Below are 1,350 nucleotides of genomic sequence, written 5' to 3' on the forward strand. Positions count from 1 at the left end.
CAGGCCGGCCCTGAGTCGGCGGTGACTCCCAACGGTGAGTGTGTATCGTTGGCCCTGGAGCGGAGTGGCGACGTGTTGGGTGTCGATCGGCCCAACCAATTCACGGACACTCCTGTGTGTCCAAGAAAGAGCTTTGTACACAAGAGCAATTGTACATTAAGAAAACAGCCCAGCCCAGTCCATGAGTCCGATATTAGCCCATCAGCCCGCTACCAATCTGTAAATTCCTCTTCAGACTCATGCAACACACGCAAATGACGCCGAAATGCAGGGAGCTCACAGGCCGGTGGTGGGAAGTCTTGTGGGTCCAGTGGCGGTGGAAGCAGGTCAGGGCTGGCGTGGTCTGCCCGGGGCTCCTGCAGCTCAGGCCACGAGCCTCGCTCCATGTGCCTCGTCAGCTGCAATGTCTCCCAGGGAGAGAGCGTGTGTCCGGCCTTATTTATGTCCTTCGCGCCTCCCAATGCGGTCCTCCAGCTGCAACCTGACGGACAGGCCAGACTCCACCCCTTCGCTCTTAAGTCTCGCACTGACACCTGCTTGTGGAACGACCCCACCGGGAAAAGCGATTCTCTTGGCTCAACATGAAGACGCTGTCAGGTGGCTGGAGTTTGGGTGACCCGCCCCCAGTTCGGCGATGGGCTCTGATGCTGGCCCTCCTCCCCTGCTGTCCTAGGAAGCCCTTCAGAGACCCTGCAGGACACGCAGAGCTGCCCCTGTGCGTTTCCAGAGCTGTAATCCGCCACCCCCCTCATTTTTAATATCATTTTTCCGGGGGCTCTACAGCTCCTAGAACGATCCATGCATCAAGTGCACCAAGCACACGGTATGTGCGTTGCCATCATTATTTTCTACACATGTACCTTCTCTCCGAGCCCTCGGCAGCAGCTCCTCTTTCCCTCCGCCCCCCACCTTCCCTTCTCGTGACCCCTGGATAAATGCTAAATCTGATAAATGATAAATTTCACCTCTTACACGGACCGCTGTCTCGCTCACCCACAACCCCGCTGTTCTTCCCTCTGGGTGGGGGTGGCATTTATGTCAATCTCTGGTAGTTCCCCTGCCTCCCCTCCTCTGCCCTCACCTCCCCCCTACCTGCCTGCAGTGCTGCGCCCTCTCCTGTCCCTGAGGGGCCATCTGACCTGCATTCCGTGTGTCCTGAGCTCCTACCTGACCCTGTGCACACGCTCGGTCCACCCCACAGTAGAGGGCATGGTTGTGGGGTGAGGACGCCTCAAGGAACCAGAGGAATGTGTGTGTCATCGGTGCCGTACTGCGCTCTGACTCCTCCCTTCCTTGTGACCCTTCTGTGAGGGGACGTCCCCTTGTCCACAGATGGGTTTTGGGGTCTCT

Source organism: Echinops telfairi, unplaced genomic scaffold (assembly GCF_000313985.2).
Source record: "Echinops telfairi isolate 266 unplaced genomic scaffold, ASM31398v2 ScPeMD7_7471;HRSCAF=8509, whole genome shotgun sequence".
In the NCBI taxonomy this organism is placed as follows: domain Eukaryota; kingdom Metazoa; phylum Chordata; class Mammalia; order Afrosoricida; family Tenrecidae; genus Echinops; species Echinops telfairi.